Genomic DNA, 27,068 nt, shown 5'->3' with positions numbered 1-27,068 from the left:
ATGTTCTCTACAATCGCTCCCTTGCCAATAACGCCGCCAAAGCTACAACTGAAAATCAAAGAACATTTTTAATGAAAAAGGCCCTTTATATCTCTTTTTTCTGCAAATCTACTGCAATAATTTTGAGACTGTTAGTGACATTTAACCCCTTCTAGATATTCCTATCCTAGGGGGAGGCTGTTCTTGCAATACAGTTTCAAATAGTAAAATCTCTTTACATTTCACCTGTGACCTTTTCTTTCATATAATGTCAACAATATAGAAAACAAATGTTTGAAGTTTCTGAGACAGGTTTTGTGCTTGGATAACCACCATTCTCGCCATTATTCACATTCATTATTCAGGAAGTGTCTTTAGAGAACCTTTTTAATAAGGTTAATTTGCATATGCGTGTCTCTTTTGTACTTCATGCTATCTGAGCATAACACACACTAACATTTTAAAAAATATTCTTTCACATTATGAAAATATTAAGAGGAATTTCTTAATTTAAGTATCCTGACAAACTGTTCTTCCTTGGTGAAGCGTGGAATGAGTGGCTGGCATTTGAAAAACAAGTTAGCCAAGAACAAAGCAAGCTTTGCTTCTGCAGGGAGAAGTGATAGCCCCTTGGCAGTCTTGTTTGGAACCTGCATCTATGAATCTTTAAGCACCTACTGGGACCAGAATTTTGCCTGCTTTATCTCTAATCATCACAGCATCCCTGCAACCTAGAGGGTATCACTTCCATTTAATAGACAGGAAAGTGAGTCTCAGCGAGACAGTTAACTTGCCCACTGTTGTAGGGTTAATAGCTGGTAGATCAGGGTCCTGCTCTCAGCTCTTTCTGAATGCAAAACAAGGCTGTGTCCCCCTTGCTGCTCCACAATTCACAGCAGAGGTGATTGTGTGACCTGGGTTGTCCTACCTAGACTGACATTTGAATAAGAATGGGGGAGGCACACCCAGGCATCTACTTTTAAAATGCCCTCTTCCTTCCAAATGATCTCTGTGTGCAGCTGGGGTTGGTGAAGAATGACTTCCCTGGGAGATGCAAACACACATCCGCTGGCCACACTTGGCTAAAGTTGAGGAGGTTTAGTCTGAGACAGTTCTATCTTCCCCATGCGGGCTTGGGTGCAGTTCCGCAGCTTGGGTGCAGTTCCGCAGCTTAGGTAGGGGGGAGAAACCAAGATGTTTATGCTTAAAGGGAATTGGTTGAGTTTTAGCCCAAGAAACTTAGGCAAGATGTGCTTTCTGTCAGGGAAATGACTGTTCAGGGAAGCTCAATATCCCCGGATCCCCACTCTCTCTGGCACACTGTTTGTGTCTGGGGCAGCCAGCCTTCTCTCCTGTCTCACTACTAGTGCACCAGCTGCTGCAGACTTAGGCACATAACTCAACCCTGGCCAGTCAGGACACAGTAGCTCCCGGCTCTGTGACTGGTTCAGGATGCTCACAAAACCCACGCCAAGGAGTCAGGTCCAATTTGCCAATCTGGGAATCGTTGCTTGGATTTCAAAAGAGATGCACTCCACTCCTCCTTCTCTCCCTCACTTCCCCTTGCTAGACTTGGGTCTGTGAAAGCCCCGAGCTGTGATGAGCCATCTTGGTTTCACAAGGAAAGAGCCTGAGAATGGAGCCAGCACAGAGAAGTCAAGCCGAGAGATAGAGAGAGACCAAGTTATGCATTGTTTAAGCCCTTGGATCCATTGAAGCTTGCTTATAAACTTCACAGTTATGGAAGACAGTAAATCCTCCTTTTTGCTTAAGATGGTTAAGGTTGCATTTTATGTCACATCTGAAAAGAGTTCTAACTGATGCAAGATATCAGACATCACACTCATGTCAATCTAAATAAAGGAAATATGCTTCTCTGGTAGTAATTACATTTAGCCAGTCATTCCATAAATATTTATTGAGTTTCTGCTGTGTGCCACTCATTCTGTTACATGCTGTGGGAGATTCTGAGGCAGCCCTCAAGGGACAGATGGCCTGGTGGTAAGAGGACTGGAAGTAGAAGACAAAGGTATAACAAGGTGAAAAGGAAAGGTGCCCAAAAGATGCAGATCATAGGCTAAGGGATTCTGGGGGAGTGCTCTGAGAGAAGGCTAGGGAAAGGCTTCTCTTTTGATTGTGGGACTGTGTCTTCCTGTCCTCCAAATCCCAGGTGCTCAGCTGAGCACCTGGCACAGGATGAGTGCTCAGTGAATCCTTAAAGGGTGAATGGCTTTGTGGAAGATGTGACACTGAGGAACAGGACAGCTGAACCCCTGAGCAGGGCCTCCAGGGAAAAGTTGAGCAGTCACAGATCCCTGCCCATAATTCATGCTGCCACACAGTCTGTTGGGAGAAGGAAGGCTTCACCATTTGAGTGAAGTCGGCAAAGTCAGTTCCAACTAGATGTTCAACAGTGATCTGATTTCTATCCATTTGGTTAAATGAGAACCTCCTTGGATCTGTCTTTATCTTTGATTTTCTTGATAAATAGTCCTTTTTGAAGAAACAGAAATATGATCGTTAATTTTTTCTGATTATAATTTTTCTACATTCACACAATTTTCATGGAATGCATTCAAGTATAAAGAAGAAACAAGCTCTCATAATCATATTACCAAGGAATAACCACTTCTAAGGAGCATGCACACACACACACACACACGCATACACAAAAATGAAAAAATTCTGATGTTTAAGTTAATCCACTTTAACATTATGTCATGTCTTTCCATGTCAACAAATAGAGATGTATATTATTGTTTTAATGAGTGCTGAATATGCTATTGCAGTGATGAACTAAAATTAATGGAACCAATTTTCTGTTGTTGGGCATTTAGGGTTATTCCAGTTTTATGCTATTGTAAAACCACTGCTGTGAATGAACATCCTTATAGCTAAAATAGTCCACATTCGAAATCATTTCCTTCAGATAAATTCCTAGAAGTGCAATTGCTGGGTCAAATGAGATGCCCGTTTCTAAAGCTCTGTGGCACACGTGGCCAGACTGACTTTTGCTGTTTACTCTCTCCAATACTGGGTGTTATCATTTTTCTTTTATTTTTATTTTTATTTTTATTTTTTTTTGCCATCTGAAGGATGGGGACATATAGACTTGCATAAGAATGTCAAGTGAGGGGTCATGTTGATTTCTCCTGTTCCCTTTCCAGAGAGACTCCCTGACAAAGAAACCTTTCTCCTGGACATGGATCAGAGCAGAATAGCCTCTAAGTTTGGAGGGGCTAGAAACATCACTTTGCCAGTCTCATGTTTCAGGAGAATTACCTCCTTTTCCCTTTAGTCCCAGGCCAATGTTCCTCTGAGTGCTTAGGACACCAGGTTCTTGACATAGTGGAGAAACAGAGAGAGAATCAAACTGCAGGTCCTGTCAGCTGACTTAAGAAAGGAATGGGAGCTCCTAAGTCTCTCGATAGTAGGGTCATTTCATCATGCCACAGTCCTAGGCAATCATGGATGATACTGGCAGGGGTTTTGTTAGAAAAAAGCCTAGTTTTATTCTTGCCACAATTACTATTCTTCCCTCTTTCTCCCCATTAAAGTTTAATGCTGCACTCTCAGCAAGGATGCTTTTCCTTAATTGATGGGCACTTCCTCAACTGAACCATCACAGGGGATGCAGAATGATAACCAAGAGAAGACCCAGTGAGAGGAACAAGCTACCTCAACCCGGAGTGGTGCTCCTGAAAGTCTCTACAGAAGAATCCAGAACCGGTATCCCTCATTCATTCAACACCTAATTACCGAGGTCCTTCTCTGAGACAGGCCCTGGGTTAGCTCAGAGATAGTTCATAAAGACTATTGCTCATGGTCTTTCTTCTAAGGGGATGCTCCTAAAATTCCAGGAGCTCAGTCATATTGAAGTTCTATGGTGTCTGAAAAATCACAGGCCTTGGAATCATGCGACCTGGGCTCCATTATTGCCTGAATGCCGCTAACCCATCATTTCTCCTCTCAGCCTCAGTTTCTTCCTCTGTGAAACAGCATGGCAACAGTAACTTTACATAGAATTGTGAGGATTCAGCAGGGTGACCATAAAAAGTGCTTCACATAGAGCTGGATGCATAGTGAGCACTCAATAAATTTTAGCTCTGTGATGATGATAATCTGTAAAATGAAGAGAATAATGCTAATCATATACAGGTGTTATAAAGATTAAATGAAATAAGGCTTGTTATGTAGCTGGTACCTAGACAGCGCTCATAAAATGGTAGTTTTAGGGCTATTTCTTTATGTTAGAAGTATCAGCCAGGTGTGGTGGCTCATGCCTGTCATCCCAGCACTTTGTGAGGTCAAGGCAGGAGGATAGCTTGAGCCCAGGAGTTCAAGACCAGCCTGGGCAACATAGTGAGATCCCATCTCTACCAAAAAAATTACTTGGGTGGTGCATACCTGTAGTCCCAGCTACTTGGGAGGCTAGGGTAGGGGGATCACTTGAGCCCAGGAGGTCAAGATTGCAGTGAGCTATGATCGCACCACTGCACTTCAGTATAGGCGAGAGGCAGGAAGACTCTGAGGAGATGAATTTCTGAACACATAGTAGTTTTGACTTTTAAAGACAGACTCATCTTCTTCTATTTTTTTTTTTTTTTTTTTTTTGAGACAGAGCCTTGCTCTGTTGCCCAGAGTGGAATGCAGTGGCGCAATCTCGGCTCACTGCAAACTAGTCTCCCAGGTTTAAGTGATTCTCCTGCCTCAGCCTCCCAAGTAGCTGGGATTACAGACGCCCACCACCATGCCCGGCTAATTTTTTTGTATTTTTAGTAGAGATGGGGTTTCACCATGTTGGCCAGGCTGGTCTTGACCAGGCTGGTCTTGAACTCCTGACCTCAAGTGATCTGCCCACCTCGGCCTCCCAAAGTTCTGGGATTATAGGCATGAGCCACTGTGCCCAGTGGACAGGCTCTTCTTCTTGAAGCATCTCCAGTAAAAGTGCAACAGGGAAGAAATAATTATTTCTGCTATTTGAGAATCTAAAGTGTCTATCATTGCTTAGTAAATTATAGGAGAATAGCAGAACTGATCTGGACAACAAGAGAGAGGGAGGAAAGCTCTTAGAAATGGAGAGAAATAGGGCTGGTGACCCAAGGGCCCAAGGAGACTACAACAGTCACTCTTGGTAAGAGGATAGGTGATGAATTTTCAGTAACTATTTGTGTCAAGCTTTAAGCTTGACATTTCCCCCCGCAGCCCTGAGCTGTAATTACCCTCTGTTCACTCCAGATTTTGTAAAGGTCTTTTATACACAGAACCTTGGATTGGTGGTGCTTGGGAAAGGAAACAGGGGAGGCTTTGCTCTTGCTTAAGGAGAAAGGGCTGGAGATGAGCTCTGAGCACAAACTCAAAGCAAGAGGGAACAGGAGCTTGCATCTTTACCTCTTGGGAACAACTGTGGGACAATGAGGTGAGTCATTTTAGTTGGGTATTGAAGCAGAGGGTGACTGTCCCAGAAGGCTGAGGAGTGCAATAAACAAATTGAAATAAACCCTTAGGATGATTTGCTTATTAATTAGGTTTCTAGGAAGGTCTCTCGGTATCCAAACTACTTGGAAACAAAACAAAACAAAATACAACATATGCATGAGTGTCTGGAGAGTTAAGAATGCCAATTTTTTTTTTCAGGAGCCGAGACTATTGGTGATTCTGCCACAGTAGAGAGATGAGCTCTGATGACTCAAAATTATATGTACATCAGCCTCAAGCATGGTTTCTAAAATGGTTTTCCAGTCCCAGAGGGACCAATTTGGCACTCAGGGCACATATTTGCCATGTGCCACCTCAAGCTTTGGCATCATAATCAATGAAAAGGAGCTTAATGATGAATGAAAATACCCTTTTTGGGTATAAATTACCTGCCATTTAAAGCAGAAAGTCCTCCTCACTTTGTTAGTTGGTTGTGTAAATACCCAAAAGCCCTGTGCAGATTTGATCCACCCTAGAGTGAATGGATTAAGATTTAAGATGCAAGAGTGTCCTTGTTTTTTTTCCCCTTAGTGATCTGGCTGGATGATTTCTCCCTTCTCTGTGGCATTGCAAGGAATTGTTAAATACAGTATATGGCAAAATGGGAAGAAAGAACAGGGAAGAACATGGAAGGAAGAGAAAAACTTGATTAATCCATGACTTTTAAATAAGGGAAAGGACAGTGAGAGAAACAGGTGCAACATTTAGTTAGAGGGTAGGGAAAGAAATAGAGAGAGAGTGGGAGAAATGAATAAAGACTTGTGACAATAATGCAGAAATAGCCACTGTTTAATGAGAACCTACCGAGTACTAGTGCTGGGCTAGCAAGTATGCCAAGTACAACAAGTAAAAGCAGGCTTGGTCCTTGTTCTCATGGAGCTTACCCTTTGTGGTCTACACAACTGGACTAGGTTTCTGAGGCAAAGGTCATGTCCACTGATAGGCTGGGACCTCTCCAAACTCAACTTGCACCACTCTGTTCTCTGTATTTTTTCATCAGCCATTCTGGAATCTTTTCAGTTCTTCCAGCCTGCCAGGCTCTCCTGCTGCCCACATACTCCCACATACTCTTCATTGCCTGAGAGCTCTTTGCCCCTTTGCTATGGTTGAGATAGGGTCTTGCTCTGTCACCCAGGCTGGAGTGCAGTGGCATGATCATGGCTCACTGCAGCTTTGACCTCCTAGCATTCAGGTGATCCTCCCACCTTAGCCTCCTGAGTAGCTGGGTCCACAGGTGTGCACCACCACGCCCAGCTAATTTTGTATTTTTTGTAGAGATGGTGTTTTCCCATGTTGCTCAGGCTGGTCTCCAGCTCCCGGGCTCCAGTGATCCTCCCACCTCAGCCTCCCAAAGTGCTGGGATTATAGGTGTGAGCCACTGTGCCCAGCAGTTTGGTTTGAATGTTTGTCCCCTCCAAAACTCATGTTAAAATTTAATCCCCAAGGTGGCAGTATTTCGGGGTGGGAACTTTAAGAGGTGATTGGTTTATAAGGGCTGTGCCCTCATAAATGAATTAATCCACTCATAATGAATGGATTAATGGGTTAGTGGATTAATGAGTTATCCTAAGAGTAGGACTAGTGGCTTTATAAGAGAAGGAAAAGATACTTCAGCTAGCACAGTTAGCCCCCTCACCATGTGATGCCCTGCACTGCCTCGAGACGCTGCAGTCTCCACCAGCAAGAAGACCCTCACCAGATGCAGCCCCCGTACCTAGGACTTCTCAGGCTTTATAACTGTGAGAAATAAATTCCTTTTCTTTATAAATTACTCAGTTTCAGGCATTCTGTTATAAGCAACATAAACCAGACTAAAACACGTGTCTTAACTGGCAATCTCCTTTTCAACTCAGCAAAGACTCTGTCTTCCTTCCGGAAACTTCCCTCACCCCAGGCTAGCTTAGAGCCTCCTGTTACATGTCCTCACAGTTCTCTGTAAGGCTTAATTAATACCTTGTAACTATTGGCTTCAGGCATGTCTTCCCCACTACTCTGTGATTTGTGAAGTCACAGACAGTGGTTGGCTCACCAGTGCCTAGCACAGGGCCTGGCACATGAGAAATGCTTGTTAAACATTGGGGAGGTGAAAGCTCTGTTCCTTACAGCCTAGAAGTTATGGGTCTTAATTTAATTTAATCTTCAGCTTTGGATTGTCAGTCCTTTTTTTTTTTTCTTGCTTCTATGGTATTTCTTGGTATTTGTTTATTGGTACATTTCGTTTTTACACACACCATCAAGGCAAAACAAAGGAGAAATGTGGCTGAAGACATAAGCGAATTTTTTTTCTGACATAATTAGCAGGTCTTGGGAAAATAAAACATTTTCTTCAGGGGGAAGACTGGAGCATTGGTAAAGATGTTGCTGTAAATTCACTTGGACAGAGCGCTCCAGTTTAAACTCTATAGTACTAATTTATGATTATGGCTTTTCTCATTTCTCACATTTGAAAAGGAAATACACATTCTCATTGTGACTTTAGATTACTATGCTCTATGAAGGCTTTAAACCCAAGGACATTGAAAAGGAGAAAATCTGCACTAGAAAATACAGGCAAGGAAACATGCTTTTATGATGCTAAAAGCAGTGTGATATCAGGGTGGACAGATACATTTCTATGGAAAGTTGCACCCCCTTGAATGCCAGAGAGCACCCAGATGTATTAGTCTGAGGGAAATTTACCAGTGCCGTAGAGTCTACCACAGAAAGCCCCCTAAATGAAGTATGATTCTTACAGTGGCCTCTCAGAAACTGTAAGTGCCTACAAGTGGCCTGTAAAGGGTGAATGATTAACACCGCCCCTGAGTGAAAATCATAGACGCTCTGTAGCTGATTTCACTAAATCCAGCGGTGACTAAAATAGCTGATAACCCAGTGAGAATCTTAGATGGCACAGGAAGAGGTATAAGAACATTTAGAGACCCATAGACCAGGATTCCAGACCTAACTCTGTAGCTTACAAAGGAGAGGGCCTTGGGAGAATCACCCGTCCCCATGCTCTTCACTCCGCTTCCTGTAAAATGGGTTTAATAGTCCACAGGCACAGGATGGCTTTATAGAACACCCAGTCCAGGTTCAGTGGGGGCAGCCGGTTTCCCCCTTTGTTCTCTCTGCTACCAGTCCTTGAGGGCCCAGTTTCCAGGCCTGGGCGGCACAGCTGTCAGCCAGACAGTCCAAGTGGGACCCTCTAGTTGAGGCTGATTATGAAGAAGGTTGGCAGGGTGAGAAAACTGTTTTATTCCACTTTGAAGGTTTGGTTTATTAGAAGCAGAGCCCTGAGGGGATTCGAAGGGCTATTAGGAAGTTCAAATACTATCTTGGGTACAATGCAGTGATTTCTGCGGGTCAATTTTTCCTCCGACTAAAAGCACTTAAGAGAGCGGTGGGGGCAGGGGTAAAGGAGGCTACAATGAGAAAAACATTGAAAAGAAAGGGAAAAAGAGTTGTGCACCAGGCTGACCAGCTCCAGATCTCTGAGTTCTTAAAAAATAAAAAAGAGCCAGATCCGCAGCCGCTTTGCCCGTGACCTCCTGGGAGGCATCTCAGAGAAAAGGCGCGTCTTAGCAGCCCAGAGTCAGTGTGTCCGCGCGCGGCTCCCAGTCCCCGGGACATGGGGCTGGGGTACTGGGATCGCAGGACGGGAGGCACACCCTACGAGCGGCACGCTGAGGGTGGGTGGCCCCCGCAGTCCCCGCCGCCTCGGGGGCCCCTCGCATCACATGCCCGTCGCTAATTGACCTGCTGTTTTCTTCATTTCCTGGTTGATGGCTTTTCTTCCCGAGCCATCTGGGACCCTGGGGGGAGAGTCCCGCCCCTCCCCGAAGGCACCACCCGGCTCTCTCTGCCATCCTGGCCAGCCAGCAGAGCCCGACATGTTCAGATGCGTGGGGGAGCGGGCACGGGCCAGGCCGCCGACCCCCTGAGCTCGCCCGAGGTCCGAGGAGACCTGACGCACCCGGGCCCCTGGGCGGCAGCATGGAGCATTCCTTTGAGCGTCCCAACGGCTACCCCCACGTCGGGGGCTTCCGCCAGGGGACCGCAGCCAGCCTCAAACTGACTATTCTTGCCATCTGGGACAGAACGCATTCTTCCCAAGCACCGACAGCGCGCCAGGCTCAGGTTTGTGCAGCTCTCACTCTGTGCTGGCCTTGGAGTGCTGACTTGAAGGCGTCTCATGGAGTCCTCCCCAAACCTCTTAGAGGTGAGGGCATCGGCCCCTGGGGTCAGAGTGAAGAGGCCGAGGCTCAGGAGGTCAAGAGTAGCCCCGGTTGCACACCTAATGTTGTGGGGTGCTTGTCACTTCCCCAGAGATCATCCCTTGGATTTTTCCCTTGGGACTTTGCTTCCCTTACTCCAAGCCATGCAGTTTGGATGGGAAGACCTCATTCTGATGGTGGCTGCATGGTGATTGCATGGTGAGCTGAGCTTCTCTACCCTGCTCTTCTTAGCCGAGGACTGCTGGCGGTGTTGCATGGTTCTCTCCCTGAAAGGAAGGTGGGACAGCCGTCAGTTGGCTGCTCTTTCACCGTAAGACTTATTGCCAGCTGCCTTGCCAGGCCAACTGCCTGGGGAGGTTGACTGGATTGTTCCCTTGTTGGGCCAGTCTAGGAACAACTGAGGAGTCAGCCTGGTTCCCACCTGCCCTGCCCCAGTGTACCCTTGCTCCCGCCAGGGCTCACAGGACAAAGAGCTGGCGCTGGAGCACAGAGTGGACTCCTTTGGCATGTAGGAAGAGGGCTGTGCGGGTGAGTGGAGAGCTCTCGGTGAAAACACGTACCTTCCCGTAGCTTGGTTATCCCTTGTAAATAACATATATGGGCTTCCATCTACACTCTTGGTCCATATCCATACCATATCCATAACCACCGTTCCCTTATCTTTCCCTCCCCACAATGAAATCTAGTAGGCCTATTGTGCTGGTGGTGGGGGTACAATCTTAAGGTAGAAGACACAAAGAGGTGGCACTTCCATTGCGTATTTATCACACCTATGTCCACTGGCCTCCCTCTGCACCAGCTCCTGGACTCCATGAGCTCCGTGGTACCCAACTGCTTAGATAGTTGACTAGATTAGCATATTGTCAATCTAAGTAACAAACAGAGAGATTCTCTAAAAGCCCCTCTATTCCCAAATACTTGTTCTTGAATAAATATCATTTTCTTTTAGAGAGCCTCTTTCTGTTATTTAGGTTGACAGTTCATTTGTTCATTCACTCATTCATTCAACCTAGAGTTTTTCAGGCACTGGGCCAGGCATTGGCCTTTTCCAACTCATAACACTAAACTAATTTATCTCAAATACTCAGAACAAAATTTTATGTTCCATGGGGAATTTTGAAGGATTTAGAAATTCAGATTAGTACTATTACTACTTCTTAAACTTATAAATTCCCACTCTCTTTGAGGGAAATCACATTAATTTTCATTTTCATGTATCTAGAAAATTATCTTCCTGATTTTAAAACAAAAATGTTTCTCTGATTCAGTCAGAATCACGGCTAAGATATTTACTGAAAGAATAAGTAACAACTACATACATGACAACTGACTAAATAAGGAGAGAAATCTCTTCAAATAAGATGATGTAGGTTGATTCACCTAACCAAATTATGGTTATTTCATTAACTCTCCAATCGAAATTCCAAAGCCTCATTCTATTTGCTGAGGTAAATTTGTTTAACATGAAGCCCTGACACCCTTTAAAATAATTACGCTTCTAAATGAAAGTTTAATTTTTAATCATTTGCTTTGCTAAAATAGAAGCAAATGAGAGGATAATATGACAATTTAAAGGATTTGCAGTAGATCCCCTAGAGCTGGAGGAGACATGATTTTTTTCTGAGTACTGCTGACTAGTATAGGAATTTTAAGTATGGTAATAGAACTACTTCCTCACAACGTTTGCTTCTTTGATGAAAATGAAACCAGAGGGAATTAGAAGCCCACAGAGGTGAGGCAGATCAACGCTACCTGATCAATCGCCAACCTTAATGGAGACTGTGATCGTCTCTCCACCGTAACAGGTCCCCTAGTGGATTTCTGGACTTGAGATTCAGGACACTGCAATGCAAGTCTCATTATAAAAATGAGCCAATTCTCAGTGAAACAGAATTAAAACAATTTTCATCTTAGAAGAGGTAGATGCTATTGTGTATTTGCAAATAATGAAATCTACACAATAGGAGGGACAGCTTAGTTCATCTCCTTTTTTGGCTAAAAGCTGTGATTTTTGGTTTGTTTGCTTTTTAAGTCACTTTCCAGCAGCTGAATATGATATCTGCCCAGTTCAGGTTTAGAATGTGAATTCTTTTTAGAGATATTTTTAATCAGAATTACCAAATGATGAGTGAAAAACAAAGCCCCTTTTAATTAATAACTCTCTAGATAATAGGCTTGATTAAGGAGTTTTTAGTCTCTTCATTGTGACACACTCTTGCAAACAACCACTTTTTTCTCTTTCCAAGAATTGTGAATTGTCACAATTCTCTTTACCTTTTCACATTCCTCATTGCTTCAGGTGGCAGAGGATACAATTTTCAATACCACCTGTGCTTATTTACTTAAGATAAAATGAAAACAGCATAGAAGGAAAATGTACTTGTAATTCTCTTTTGTAGGGCTGCTTCAAGAACTGAGCTCAGAGATTGAGGGCCCATTTTACAGTGGCCTTGACTTGTAATCTATATTTTGTTTGATTAACTGTCCCTGGTCCTTTTAAAACTGGTGAGAGTGCAGTGACATTCACAGTAGTCGGAGTCTTTAGGAGTTCATATATGACTTTTCTAAAGCTTACTACCATTATTATTTATTGCACAAACAACTGTAAGGCACTATTAATATAAATCAAAGTGAAAGGGAAAGTTCATCCACAATCTTAATCAAATTGTTTTCATTTTTCAAGTTTCCTCCCAAATCTTGATTATGGACAGAAGAATTTTTTACACAGTTGTGATTGTAGGATAGATAAGATTTTGTATTTTACTTTTAAATGTAAAGTATCACCCACATTTTTCAGTATTACATTATAGTCTTCACAATTAAAATGCTTATTTCATTAAATGGTAAGACTCTAACCATTTTTCATTTATGAACATTTAGATTAAAAACATAGTATATAGGACTGGTGCAGTGGCTCACACCTGTAATTCCAGCACTTTGGGAGGCCGAGGTGGGCGGATCACGAGATCAGGAGATTGAGACCCTCCTGGCTAACATGGTGAAACCCCGTCTCTACTAAAAAAAAAAATACAAAAAATTAGCCAGGCATGGTGGTGGGCACCTGTAGTCCCAGCTACTCGGGAGGCTGAGGCAGGAGAATGGCATGAACCCGGGAGGCAGCGCTTGCAGTGAGCCCAGATCGCACCACTGCACTCCAGCCTGGGCAACAGAGAAAGACTGTCTCAAAAACAAACAAACAAACAAACAAACAAAAACAAAAAACCACGGTATATAAATGTTGCTGCAAAGTGTATTTTTATTGCATAATTCAAAAAATTCTTTTGGGTTATCTCCTTGGTATAATGTCCTCAAAGTGAGGTCAAAGGGTATGAATATTTTTATTCTTTTTAACATATTACAAAATTGTATTCTTAATGAGTTGTACTAGTTTACACTGCAATTTTTGACAATATCAGTTTTATCTGTTAGCATTGGGAATTCCCATTTAAATTTTTTTCCACTTGAACAGCTAGAAAGTGGCAATATTTTGACATCATGATATCATTGTCAGTAGACCAATGAATGTTATCTCTTGCTCTCTTGGGAAAGAGTGTGATGGCACTTCTTTAGATCCTTAACTCATCATTTCATAAACTGATGATTAGGATACAACCAAAGGAAATATTATTTAGAAATCTTAGCATGATTTAATTTCTATTTTCTCATCTTCTCACTTTCTTTTATCTGCTTTTAGTTGGGATGTTAGAAGCAGAAGGGGTCCCAGATGGGATTAAAGGGGGATATGGTGTGACTGTTCCCCAAATTGTTTACCCAATGCCCTGTCATTCCGTATGTCTTTGCTTATGCACTCCATTTAGCCTGGAAGACCCTTTCCTTTTGTCCCCATTTTGATGACAGTGGTAGGCAGAATTCTAAAACCAAAATTCCAAGCTCTACTCCCCAGAACTCATTGATTGATAAGCTATCAGTCCCATGATTATGTTTTGTTATATGGCATAGTTGACTTTAAGATAGGCTTAGGCCAGGTGCAATGACTCACACCTGTAATCCCAGCACTTTGGGAGGCCGAGGTGGGGGGATCACAAGGTCAAGAGATCGAGACCATCCTGGCCAACATGGTGAAACCCCATCTCTACTAAAAATACAAAAATTAGCTGGGCATGGTGGTGCGTGGCTGAGGCAGGAGAATCGCTTGAACCTGGGAGGCGGAGGTTGCAGTGAGCCGAGATCTTGCCACTGCACTCCAGCCTGGTGACAGAGGGAGACTCTGTCTCAAAAAAACAAAAACAAAAACAAAAACAAAAAAAAAACCAGATAGGCTTATGTGGGTGGGCTTGACCTAATCACATGAGTTCTTTTAAAAGCTGAGAGTTTTCTTTTCTGATTGCAGAGGGGAAGTCATAGATTTGAAGCCCTTGGAGGGATTTGGCATGCCACTGCTGGCTCGAAGATGGAGGCAGCCACATGCCAAGGAGTGTGGGCATCCTTCAGGAGCTGCGAGTAACCCCACCTGACAGCCAGCAAGGAAACAGTGAACTCAGACCTACAGCTGCAATCAGTCAGCAACCTGAATGAGCGTGGAAGCAGATTCTTCCCTGGAGCTTTCAGGTAATAGCTGAGATGGCCAACATCTTGTTTTAGGCCTTGTGAGACCTTATGCAGAGAACCCAGCTGAGACCACCTGGACTTCTGACTCACACAACTGTGAAGTAAATGAGGATGTTGTTTTAAGCTGCTAAATTGGTGGTAATTTGTTAGAGTAACAACAGAAAACAGATACAATGACATAGAGCTTTGTCTTATATAATAAACATTAATTTTAGCCAACTTGCTGGACTTGAGAGAGTTGACATGTAACCATTGCTGACTGAAGCCCATGGCAGCCTGAATGCTTTGGTTGCCAGGGGCTCGTACTCCTGTCCTCTCTGCTTTGGTGGGCTGAGTCGTATGCTCCAAAACCTGCTGGTGCTAATTCTTTTTTTTTGAGACGGAGTCTTGCTCTGTCGCCCAGGCTAGAGTGCAGTGGCGCAATCTCCACTCACTGCAAGCTCCGCCTCCCGGGTTCACGCCATTCTCCTGCCTCAGCCTCCCGAGTAGCTGGGACCACAGGCGCCCGCCACCATGCCCAGCTAATTTTTTGTATTTTTAGTAGAGACGGGGTTTCACCGTGTTAGCCAGGATGGTCTCCATCTCCTGACCTCGTGACCTGCCCGCCTCGGCCTCCCAAAGTGTTGGGATTACAGGTGTGAGCCACTGTGCCCAGCCACTAATTCTATTGCTTGTTATAATTATCCGTTTATATGTATTTTGGTACTATGTCAACAGGGGACATAAGACAGTGAACATGAAGAGAGCTGATCTTTCTACTAAGAGCTGAACGCTTTGGAAACACTGAACAGTAATCACTGAAAAATGCCATGGAATTAGATGGGTGAGGCAACTAAAGAGCAGAGAAGAACTGTAAAGGTTTAGAAGGTTTTTGGAGTCACATTACTCTGCCAGCCACTTTCAATTCTTCCTTTATGTTAAAGACTTAAAAACTAAACTTTACACATAGTACATGGGGAAGATGGCTTACTCAAGACTGCTGCCAGGACAGCCTCCCAGCAGTGCTGTGCCCAGAGAAAAGGTGCTGGCCCGAAAGCAGAAGAGTGAAGGCATAGGACTTGGCTTTAAATTAAAATAAGATATTTCAGGTGTTGGTTTTTATCCTATCTGATGATTCCTTGCATTGACTGAATTTTTTTTTACTGACCTAGTGCATCCAATCCTATCAGATAAGAGAGCTTCTGTTACAACATTAGATATGTACATGCACACTCATACACACATGCATGCTGGGTGAAGCAGGCTGCAAGTCTAATCATGAAATATGAATGAATTTTTGTAAAAAGTGCATATTGCTAGAAAAAATTGGGAATATCAATAGTAGTTATATTTGAGTAGGGAGCTTATGTATATTTTCTATAATACAAATATATCACTTTTTAAATAAGGCAACAAAAGAAAGTAATCATCATCAACATCATAAAAGAATAATTGCTAGCTATCCTTCAAGGTCAGCATCCAAAAATTTCCTCCCTGAAGTTTTTCTCAATTCACATGAAGTTTCATAAATCACTTATTTCTTTATGCTCCTATAGCTTCTTATTTGTACTTAATTAGTTCTGATATTTAGCATGGCCAATTGTGTCTTTCCCTTTCATTTGAGAGCAGGGACCATGACTTATAAATATTCATATTTCATAACACCATGCACAGTTCCTACCATTTAGAAGGTAATTGTCAAAAGAGTGAATGAATGAATTGTGTTCTGGTGTAGTCACAAATATATCAGATAGGTTTTTTTTTTTTTTTTTAAGGCTCTTTCTTTGTGTCTTTGGTAAGCACTTTAAAAAATCATACTTTGGCCTATGTGATCCAGATCATGTGTTTTTACATCTTATATAATCTGAAAGCAAAGGCCATATACCTAGCCCTCAAGCAGAGCCTTTCTGGGCAAAATGAGAACAGCTTTCTGAAAAACAAACTTGGCACCGGGTGTGTAGGCACCACACAGATGTTGGCCAGGCCCTAGAACGATCCGCATAGCGGAGTTCCCTTGACACTCCTGTCCTGTTCTGCATCTGGACTACCTGTGAGCAAGCTTCCTCATTGTGCAGGGGAGCATTTGTGAAGTGTTTGCAAGTATTTTTCATCTCCTGTAAGCAGACTGGGCTATGTCCTGATTTTGTTAGTATGATTGCTATTAAAAAGTAATGGTCACTGTCTGACGGATTTGCTTCTTGCAACATTAGTGTCATGGTGATGGATTAGGAGAATCTCCAAAGTGGAAAGCATGTTTCCACAAATATTTTGTATAAACATAAATTCACTTGCCAACATGACTCATTTCCCTTTTATTTTTTAATGTATTATCTATAATATTTGCCATGCATCTTTTAGCACACATGTGTCCCTCTCTGGAAGGCTCTGATAAGTGATTCTAGCAGGGCCAGAGGAAGATTGGTGTTGTCCTGTGCCCATATTTACAAAGTTTTCCCTCTGTTTCTGAGCTGCTTGCAGGAGGGGAGGAGAAGGCAAGAACCCCAAGGCAGGACCAAGCAACCTCGCTGGGCTAGGAAAGCTCTGAGAGGAATCTCTTTTTACTAGAAAGGTGAATCTGCTTAGTGATTTGAAAACTCCCTGCCTTCATTTCATCTTTCACTGAAAAATCAAAGGAATGTTTTTTATGTTGCCTTTCGACATCTAGAAGAACGAAATCAAGAAATGCATGATGTCTCCCACTAAGGCTGGACTCAACAGCTGACATAGCTGAACTATGATGTGTTTCCAGGGATTGGGACTAAAACACTCTTTCCATTAAGGTCATTCCATTAAGGACTTTAGAAAAATGCATTTAGTTGGAGACAAGGCTTTCCTGCACAAGAGAGGAAATATATTAAGAAGCTTGCCCAATAGGCCACAAACCCAATGGATCCAGAGACCTGAGAGACTGGGATACCACTGGGGAAGGACCAAAGCTAGTAAAAAGCATTAGTGACCCAAGCATTCTAATAGACAGAGGGGACACACACTCATGGCCCCTTTTTGATATTTCTGACTTCACTTATCTCTGGCTCTATGGATGCCCATCTATCTGTTGGTTTTGCTGCCCAGGATTCATTCCCCCTTCTGCTGGTAGCTGCTTTTGATTTTCCTTGGGGAAGGCTTTGTTCATGACTCTTAGATTTAGGTTGAAGTTGACTTCACCTCTGACCTTAGGAATGGGAATGTGGCCCAAACCTACCAATGAAAGCCTCACCCTTTCTAGACCCCACTGACCAGTATAGAAATGGGTCAGCAGCTGACCCAGTTGGCAGATGCTCAATTATTGCATGTTGGATGATTTCAGAAATTTTCCCTCTATACATGAAGGACTTTCTTGGTTCCATCTTATAAAAATCTCCCTAGCAACATTCCTTCCATTAGGCTTAATATTTCTCTCTTTTATTATTGTTGTTCAATGTCAGATAATTTGCAATGCAGTCGAATTAACATACACACAATATTGTAGCAGCCTGGGGGGTTAAAGATAGTTAACCAGCTGGGAGAATAATTCATTGTCTAGCACAATACTCAGAGAAATGTGAAGGTGGGGTGCTTTTGGTTGAGCATTCTAAGATAAATGAATCTTCTAAGAAATGAGACTTGCAAACTGGAGTCCAGTGGATTGCTTCAACCAGATCTGGTTAGCAGTAAATGTCATTAGCTTAAAATGTTTTCTCTTACCTCTGTCGTCTGTGATAAGATGAGCCTCCTAAAAGGCAAAGTGCTGTTCTTTCACATTTTAACTCCTCCTGGGGTTGTTAAAGCCAGCTGAAGTCAGGCTTCCTACAAGCTACATTAAGCTTGTGTTCCTCCAGGCCAGAAGGGAAATTGTGATGTCTCTTCCAGGTTGAGAGGCTTTCCAAAGGGAAGGCAGCTTTCTAAAATCAGGGCCTTCCTTTCTTTCTTTCTTTCTCTCTCTTTCTCTTTCTTTCTTTCTTTCTTTTTCTTTCTTTCTTTTTCTTTCCTTCTTTCTCTTTTCTTCCTTTCCTTTACCCTTTCCTTCCTTCCTTCCTTCTTTCTTTCTCTCTCTCCTTCCTTCCTTCCTTCTTTCTCTCTCTCCTTCCTTCCTTTTTCTTTCTTTCTCTCTTTCCTTCTTTCTTTCTTTCCTTCTTTCTCTCTCTCTCTCTCTCTCTTTCCTTTTTTCTTTCTTTCAACAGGGTCGCCCTCTGTCACTCAGGCTGGAGTGCAGTGGTATAATCATAGCTCGCTGCAGACTCAAACTCCTGGGTTCAAGTGAATCTCTTGCCTCAGCCTCCAGAGGAGCTGGGATTACAGGCATGAGCCACTGTACCCAGCTCTTAAAATATGCTAGTTTTATGGAATTTTTCTAATATTCCTACTTGCCCCGCCCCTCCACACTATAGTATTGATGTTCAAGATGGAGATTTGCAAGATTTTGATATTAAAAATGAGTCTGATTTTCTCTTTTGAGATGATTATTTTTACAGTGAGTTCTTTGGCGGTGTTGTCAAATCATTCTTTAAATTTCCAGGAAACACTTTATGAAACAGTTAACCAAGTAGAAGTCAATAACATTAAAAAGCAAAAGAAGAAGAAGAAAGAAAAAAGTAGTGGTGATGATGGAAACTATTCTAGATTTTAAAAAGACTAGATTTTAGAAATGAAATGGTCAGTTGGACTTTATATGGATCCTACTTCAAACAAATAACTATAAAATACATTTTGGGCAGAAATGGGGGAAATTTGAATATGGTCTAAGAATTAGGTGATATTAAGAAATTGTTGTTAATTTTGTTAGGTGAAAAAATGGTTTTGTGGCTATAAGATGTCCTTATATTTTAGAAATGCTTGCTAAAGTATTTAGGGATGAAATGTTATAATCTGTATTTTTTTTAAAGACTAAGCAAATATGGCAAAATATAAGGCTACATGATGGTTATACAGGGTTAAATAGACAATCTTCTATTTTTATGCACATTTGAAGATTTTATAATACAAAGGCTTTTTGAGAAGGACATATAAATTGCCAGTGGATTTCTTTACTACATCTGTTTACTTTTTGTTTATTTTTTATTTTTTATTTTTAGCGGCAGAGCCTTGCTATGTTGTCCAGGCTGAACTTGAACTCCTGGGCTCAAGCAATCCTCCTGCCTTAGCCGCTGAAGTAACTGGGATTACAGGCATGCACCACCTCCCTAGCTTCTACATCTATTTTAAGGAACCAATGTGGGCACCATGTCTGATGAAAACTGTGGAAGAAAACTTCAAATATAAGTTAGGTAGATTTAAATGAGCTTTAAAAAATATTATCAGCTACTAGAATATAAAATGATGCAGCATTTATATGTAAAAAGTTCATGGAGCTTTCTTAATTCATTTATCCCCACCCATGTTCTGTGGGTGGGGATAAAAGAATAATAAAAGCATTGCCTGTTGAAGGAATAAAATTTTGACTCATAAATTGAACTTCATGAAAATTATTTAAAGTACTTCTAGATATAATAGTTTTGCCAGAAATAGTTCTCATTTGCATGATACCGTTTCCTATAAATGAGCAGAAGGTGTGTGTCCATTGTAAAAAAAATACAGATAATCCATTAGGAGAAAAAAAGGCCCATAATTCCACCCCGTTATTAATATGTTTGTATAGTTTTGTCCAGTACTTTCTTTGAGCATAGCTATGCATCTCTCTTTTTTCCTCCTCTCTCCCTTCTTTCTTTGTTCCCTTTTTTCACACCACTGTTAAATGTGAAAATAAAACCAGAAATAGGAAAAAGTGGCTACACCTAAGAGTGAAATCCACTTGTGATGAAAGCACTCCACTCCCAGAGTAAAGCAGTCTTTACTTTGGTAATTTATGTTTTCTTTTAACAGTCCTATGACTTTCATTTTTGTTTTTTTATTTATGATTGACACATAATAATTGTACATATTTATGAAGTACAATGTGATGTTTTGATACATGTAGTTGTGTAATGATGACAGTTTAATTAACATCTATTGTCTTAAACATGTATTATTTCTTTGTGATAAGAACATTCAAAAACCTCTCTTCTAGCTATTTTGAAATACACAGTACAATGTTGTTAACTCTAGTGATCTTTCTATGCAACAGACCACCAGAACTTATTCCTCCTATGTAACTACAGCTTTGTACCCATCGACCAATCTCTCACCTTCCCCGGCTTCTCCCCATCCCCCCATCCTCTGCTAACGACTCTTCTGCTTTCCACTTCTATAAGAACAACTTTTAGACTCCACATATAAGTGAAACCTTGTGGGACTTATTTTTCTATGCCTAGTTTATTTAGTTTAAAAATGTTTTCCAGGTTCATCCATGTTGCCACAAATGACAGGATTTCATTTTGTTATTATTAGCTGAATAGTATTCCATTGTGTGTGTGTGTGTGTGTGTGTGTAAACTATAATATGTATATAAACGTACCATAGTTTCTTTATCTATGCTTCTGTTGATGGACATTTAAGTAGATTCCATATCTCAGCTACTGTGAAGAGTGCTGCAATGAACAAAGGAGTTCAGATATCTCTTCAATATACTGATTTCATTTCTTTTGGATATATACCCTGTAGTGGGATTGCTGGATCATATGGTAGTTCTATTTTTAATTTTTTTTTTCTTAGAGATACAGTCCTACTCTGTCACCCAGGCTGGAGTGCAGTGGCTATTCACAGGCACTATGATAGTACACTACAGCTTTGAACTCCTAGGCTCAAGCTATCCTCCTGCCTCAGCTGCCTAAGTAGCTAGAATTACAGGCCCATGCCACTGTGCCCTGCTGTTATTTTTAATTTTTTGGGGAACTGCCATACTGCTTTCTTCCTAATTTGTTGAGAGTTTTTATCATGAAGCGATGTGGAATTTATGGTATTTTAAAGATATATTTTAAAGAATTCTTATATATGAGGGTCATTAGCCCTTTGAGAGCTGAGTTGCAAATATTTTCCCCAGTCTGCCAGTTACTATTTTAAGTGTTTTACAACTTTATTATTGCACTTGGTCACATTTATGAAGACTTCATATAATTACAAATAATTACAATAAGACAATTATCACAATGCAAAGGAATCGATCAGCACCTATTGAAAATGATATTATTATTGCTGGGCACAAATATATAGAGATAAATCTAATCATAATTTTTAAAAATCAAGGCATAATGTGCACATAATAAAATGCACATGTCTAAAGTATTCGGTTTTTAAAATTTTGGCAGGGGTATTCACTTGTGCAAAAACCACCTAAACCAAAATTTGGAACATTTGTATAACCCCAGAAAGTGCCCTTTCTAGTCAGTTACCCAATGCTTCTCAACTGGGTAAGCATTTTCTAATTTGCCACCATTAGTTTTTGTTTGTTTCTGGACTTCACATGTTTTAGAATCATTATAGTATATACTGTTTTGTACCCTGCTTCTTTCATTCAAGCATAATGTTTTTGAGATTCATTCATGTTGTTTGTTGGATTCATTCATGTGTTAACAGTTCATTTTTTAGTGCTGAATAGTATTCTATTACATGAATATACCACTATATGTTTATCCAAAGACTTGTTAACGGACAGTTGGATTGTTTTCAGTTAGGGACTAGGAGCATTTGTGTATAACATGTAGGCATGTGTTTTCATTTTTCCTGAGTAAATACCTAGGAATTTCTGGATTATACGGTAGGTATATGAGTATAAGAAATTGCTCTAGTGTTCCTCAAGATGGTTGTACTCTTTTACACTCCCATTGGTGGTACATGAGAGTTCTAATTGCTCCACATCCTCACAACACTTGATATTGTCCAGCTTTTTAATTTTAACTATTCTAGGGGTGTGTAGTGATAACTCATTGTGGACTTAAATTCATATTTTCCTCTTAAGTAATGATGATGAGAATCATTTCATGCACTTTTGTTTTTTTGCCATAGATCTTCATTTGTGAAATGTTTGTTCAAATCTTTTGTCCATTTGTAAATTGTGTATTTTCTTACTATTGAGTTGTAGGAGTTCTTTATATACAAGTCTTTTATTAAATATTGTTTTATTTTTATTTTCTTACAGTGTTTTTCAAAGAACAGATGTTTTTAATTTTGATAAAGTTCAAATTGTCAGTACCTTTTTTTTGGTTAGTTTTTATCATATCTGGTCTGAGAAATCTTTGCCTACACTAGGGTGATGAAGATATTTCTCTTATGTTTTCTTCTAAAAGTTTTATAGCTTCAGCTTTTAAGCTAATATCTATAATCCATTTCATTTACTTTCTGTGGACAGTGTCATGCAAGGGTTGAGGTTCATTTTTTTTTTAAATACAGATATACAATTGTACAAAGACTATTCTTTCTTCATTGAATTACCTTGGACTCTTTGTTCAAAATCAATTGACCAGGCAAGTATGGGTCTATTTCTGGGATCTCTATTCATTTCATTTATCTTTATGTCTATGCCTAAATCAATACATTGTCTTGATGATTGTAGCGTTATAATATGTTTTAGAGTTGAATCATGTGTCTTCCAACTTTGTTCTTTTTCAAGATCATTTTTTCTACTCTAGGTTCTTTATATTTCCCTATGCATTTTAGAATCACATTGTCAACTTACACAAAAATGACTCCTGGGATTTTGCTTGGGCTTATGGTGAATTAAATTGGGAAAATGGACATCTTAACAATATTGATGATATATCTCTATTTATTAGGACTTATTTATCTCAAGAATGTTTCATTGTTTTCAGTATAGAAATTTTGTACATCTTAGATTTATTCCTACCTGTTTGGTGTCTGTTGCTAATATTATGCTATTTTTAAATTTCACTTTTTAATATGATTTGGATTTGTATCTATGTCCAAATCTCATGTTGAATTGTAATCCCCAGTGTTGGAGGAGGGGTTGGGCAGGAGGTGATTGGATCATGGGGGTGGATATCCCCCATGCTGTTCTCGTGATAGTGAGTGAATTCTCATGAGATCTGGTTATTTAAAAGTGTGTAGCACCTCCCCTTTTGCTGGTCTCTGCCTTCTCTGGCCATGTAAGACACGTCTGCTTGCCCTTTGCCCTCTGCCACGATTCTAAGTTTCTTGAGGCCTTCCCAGCCATGTTTCCTGTGTATCCTGCAGAACTGTGAGTCAATTAAATCTCTCTTCTTTATAAATTACTCAGTTTCAGGTAGCTTTTTTTTTTTTTTTTTGAGACGGAGTCTCGCTGTCTCTCCCAGGCTGGAGTGCAGTGGCGCGATCTTGGCTCACTGCAAGCTCTGCCTCCCCGGTTCACGCCATTCTCCTGCCTCAGCCTCCTGAGTAGCTGGGACTACAGGCGCCTGCTACCACGCCCGGCTAATTTTTTGTATTTTTAGTAGAGATGGGGTTTCACCATGTTAGCCAAGATGGTCTCGATCTCCTGACCTCGTGATCGACCCGCCTCGGCCTCCCAAAGTGCTGGGATTACAGGCGTGAGCCACTGTGCCCGGCCTCAGGTAGCTTTTTATAGCAATGTAAGAACGGACTAATACACTTTGTTTGTTACAAATATGTAGAAGTTCAGTTGCTTTTTATATATTGACTTTGTATCTGTGACCTTGCTAAGTTCACTTATTAGTTCTAGTAGATTTTTAAAAATATACATTTTTTTATAGATTCTACAGGGTTTTTCTATGTATAAAATCATGTCATCATGATTTTCTGTGTACACAATCATGTCAGCAAATAATGAAAATTATACTTCTTCCTTTCCCATCTTTTCCTTGCCATATTGAATTGGTTAAGATTTCCAGTTCAGAGTTAAATACAAGTGGGAATATTGCCTTATTCCCAGTTGTAGGGGGAAATTATTCAGTGTTTCACCACTAATATGATGCTATCTGTAGGTGCTTTTGGCAGATGATCTTTATCAAACTGAGGAAGTTCGCTTCTATTCCTACTTTTAAGCTATTTTTAAAAATCTTAAATTTGCATTGAATTTTTCAATTTTATTTTGCATATATTAAGAGGAGCACACTTTTTTTTCCCCTCTCTCCTTTATTCTGTTAATGTGGTGAATTACATTGATTTTTCACAGGAAGAAACAATTTATGTTTCTATTATTTTTCAAAAGATAAAATCACTGTTGGTCATCATGTATTACCGTTTTTTATATATTGTTAATTCAACTTGCTAATATTTTGTTGAGAGTTTTTGCATTTATGTTCATAAGGGATATTGATCTGTAATTTTTTTCTTTTAATGATCTTGTCAGGTTTTTGTATCAGAGTTACGCTGGTCTCATCAAATGAGGCTGGAATTGTTTCTTCCTCCTCTATTTTCTTAAAGTGTTTGTGTCTATAATTATTTATTTCTTGAATCTTTGATAGCATTTACTGCAAAGCTACATGAACCTAGAGGTTTTTATTTGTTTTATTAAAATTTAATTTATTTTATAGATACAGGGTTTTTATATTTTCTTTTTCTTCTTGTTTCTATTTTGTATGAAGTTGCATTTTTCTTTCTTTTTTTTTTTTTGGAGACAGAGTCTCACTCTGTCGCCTAGGATGGAGTGCAGTGGCCCAATCTTGGCTCACTGCAACCCCCGCCTCCTGGGTTCAAGCGATTATCCTGCCTCAGCCTCTTGAGTAGCTGGGATTACAGGCGTACACCACCACAGCTGGATAATTTTTGTATTTTTAGTAGAGACGGGGTTTCACCATGTTGGTCAGGCTGGTCTCGAACTCCTGACCTTGTGATCTGCCCGCCTCGGCCTCCCAAAGTACTGGGATTACAGGTGTGAGCCACCATGCCTGGCCAAAGTTGTGTTTTTCAAGGAATTTGTCCATTTAATTTACATTGTCAAATTTGGTGGCATAAACTTTTTCATAATATGCACTTACCATTCTTTTTTTTTTTTTTTTTTTTTTTTTTGAGATGGAGTCTCACACTGTCGCCCAGGCTGGTGTGCAGTGGCATGATCTCAGCTCACTGCAACCTCCACCTCCCAGGTTCAAGTGATTCTCCTGCCTCAGCCTCCCAAGTAGCTAGGATTACAGGCACCCGCCACCAGGCCGGGCTTTTTTTTTTTTTTGTATTTTTTGTAGACAAGGGGTTTCACTATGTTGGCCAGGCTGGTCTCGAACTCCTCACCTAGTGATCCGCCTGCCTTGGCCTCCCAAAGTGCTGGGATTACAGGCGTGAGCCACTGCGCTCGGCCCACTTGCCATTCTTTTAATGTCTATAGGCTTCATAGGGATTTCTCTCAGCTCTCTCAGAACTTCTACCCTACCTTTAGACTTAGGAGAGTAACTAAAGTTTTCATGATGGAGGCCTGGAGTCCTTTAAAGTAGGGGTCTCCAACCCCCAGGCCATGGACTAGTCCCGGTCCATGGCCTGTTAGGAACCAGGCCACACAGCAGGAGGTGAGTGGCAGGCGAGAGAGCATTACCGCCTGAGCTCCACCTCCTGCCAGATCGGCGGTGGCATTAGATTCTCATAGGAGTGTGAGGCCTATTGTGAACTGCACATGCGAGGGATCTAGGCTGTGAGCTCCTTATGAGAATCTAACTAATGCCTGATGATCTGAGGTGGAAAAGATTCATCCCAAAACCACTCCACCACCCACAGGTCCGTGAAAAAATTGTCTTCCATGAAACCGGTCCCTGGTCCAAAAAGGTTGGGGGCCGCTGCTTTAAAGGTATTTCTCGGAGTTATCTGCCCTGACACCAGCCTTTGGTGGACTGCTGCCTTGTAGTTGGGGAAAATCTCTGCCTTGCACATAGAGGCAGACCCTGTTTGCAATAGCGGGAGGTTTGTCAACAACTTTGCCTTATCCCCAGCCTTTAGCACACCACCGCCATGCGCTCAGTGCAGATTGTGGGAGAGACTCAGCAGGTGAGCGGAGACTTGCTCTATTGCTCTATGAATGGGTGTGCTCAGAATTCTAATGTATCATGCTGATTCTCATGCAGCCATCAAAAGTTCAGATAGTTTCTTTTTATCTCTATCTATGATGAATGGATTTCTTTTGTACCTACTTCTCCACCAAAGGTTTGGTAGGTTTCCAACTTGCTCTCTCTCTCTCTTTTTTTGAAACAGAGTCTTCGCTGTTGCCCAGGCGGGAGTGCAGTGGTATGATCACAGCTCACTGCAGCTTTGACCGCCCAGGCTCAAGCCATCCTCCCATCTCAGCCTTCCAAGTAGCCAGAACCACAAGCATGTGCCACCACACGGATGCGCTGCCACACATGGCTAATTTTTAATTTTTTTGTAGAGACGTGGTCTCCCTATGTTGCCCAGGCAGGCCTTGAACTCCTAGGCTCAAGGGATCCTCCTGTCTCAGCCTCCCAAAAGTGCTGGGATTACTGATGTCAGCCACCACACCTGCCTGTTTCCATTTTTACGGTGACAGTGATAGTCTTTTGAAATAATAACTGGAAGTCTGTTGTCATTTGACTTTGCTTAAAATATTTTTCATTAACCATACTCAATGTGACTTAAACTTCTCTATGTAACTTCACTTTTTTATGACTTCTAGATTTGAGGTCACAGTTAGATAGGTGTTTCTCATTCCAAGTTTTAAAAGAAATTCTCTCATGTTAATTTTGGTGTGTATATTAGGGAAGGGGAATTGTTTCTTTATATTTAAATCTTATATCCAAATGAAATTTACACTGATGTGGGTGTGGTATAAACCCAAATTTAACTTTTCCAGATAGATATCTAATTGTCTCAACACCAAGTACAGTTCTTTTACATTTTCATTGAGATCCTCCTTTAATCATATATTAAAGGCCTGTATAGTATTTATTGGGTTTATTTCAGGATTTTCTGTGCTGTTTTTGGTTGTCTGTTTGTTTTTGTTTTTTGGTCTAATTATCTGAACATGTTCCAGTATCAGAGGGTTTAATTATTGAGGCTTTATAT

The sequence above is a fragment of the Pongo abelii genome, chromosome 2 (genome assembly GCF_028885655.2).
Source record: "Pongo abelii isolate AG06213 chromosome 2, NHGRI_mPonAbe1-v2.0_pri, whole genome shotgun sequence".
NCBI classification, from domain to species: Eukaryota; Metazoa; Chordata; class Mammalia; order Primates; family Hominidae; genus Pongo; species Pongo abelii.
The sequence above is the reverse complement of the archived record's forward strand: the minus strand, read 5'-3'. Positions refer to the sequence as shown.